The sequence below is a fragment of the Octopus bimaculoides genome, chromosome 6 (genome assembly GCF_001194135.2).
Source record: "Octopus bimaculoides isolate UCB-OBI-ISO-001 chromosome 6, ASM119413v2, whole genome shotgun sequence".
Classification (NCBI taxonomy): domain Eukaryota; kingdom Metazoa; phylum Mollusca; class Cephalopoda; order Octopoda; family Octopodidae; genus Octopus; species Octopus bimaculoides.
This window is the reverse complement of record NC_068986.1, coordinates 107,058,418-107,059,539: the sequence shown is the minus strand read 5'-3', so window position 1 is coordinate 107,059,539 and position 1,122 is coordinate 107,058,418.

Below are 1,122 nucleotides of genomic sequence, written 5' to 3'. Positions count from 1 at the left end.
TAAAATGTAATTTCAACTATACACTTTCCCCATTTAGCTAAGACTATTTATGACCATGAATCCGTTGAAGAATATGCAGGTGTTCTGGATAAATTTAGTGAAGAGTACTGTGAAAAGTTCACTGACTTTGAGAAATATGATATTACGTTGAAACTAGCTTTTCAACCACATTTGGCTGATGCCTGCAAGGTACTTTAAGACTTGCAAGTGGAATTAATCACACTCCCAGAAGATGACAGTATAATAACCACGACGTCGTCAGCATGTACAAAATTTGTTGCGAATTTATATTTTCATATTTAAACAAAATCAAGCTCCCTTAAGGTCGCAAATTATGAACGCCCATATAGAAGATCACCTTAATCTACGAACCTTATTATGACTGAATATTATGACTTCTGATAAGGAGAAACTTTCTGCGTGTGAGCTATATCCGTAAACTATCCTGCAGGTTTTAAGGCAGCTATTACAGCGTGTCCTTTCAATTTCTGAGACATCCTTGTGTCTGATATTATTTGTTTGAAATGTAAGGTCTTAAAAAACTGAATGGGAAAAAAAAATTAAACCTCTTGAAACATGTGTCGTGAAAAACATGCCGTAGCTTGTATATGTGCATATCTATCTATCCCTTGATCAATATTTCTAGGGGTTGATCTATTCTGTCGTGTCGATCGGGGAAACCTTTATTTATTCACTTTCTTAACTTCAGGTGCAGTAGAAGACACCATTGTTTGCACTTCTCTACGAGCCATAAAATATCTTTAATTCTCAGCAAGTGTTTTATAAAATGTCATTATTATCAAATTCATGTTTGAGACTGAGATATATTGTCACCAGCTGTTTACTTGTATTGGAGGTGTTACATTCAGTTATAAATACTCATCGCTTTCGCATACATCATTCTTTTAAATTTCTTCACTGATTTTTCCTTTTGATATACGTAAGTGAACTTCTAAAATTATCTTAGTTTTTAATGGAATTTGTATAAAATATTTAAATGATTGTTTTTCATTATAACTCAGATATGATTTTAAAAATTGGAATTTATTCGTCAAAGTTTTCTTATGATGCATTAAAATCGGAAACGCGTCTAATATAAACTTATCTGGCATTATGTTGATT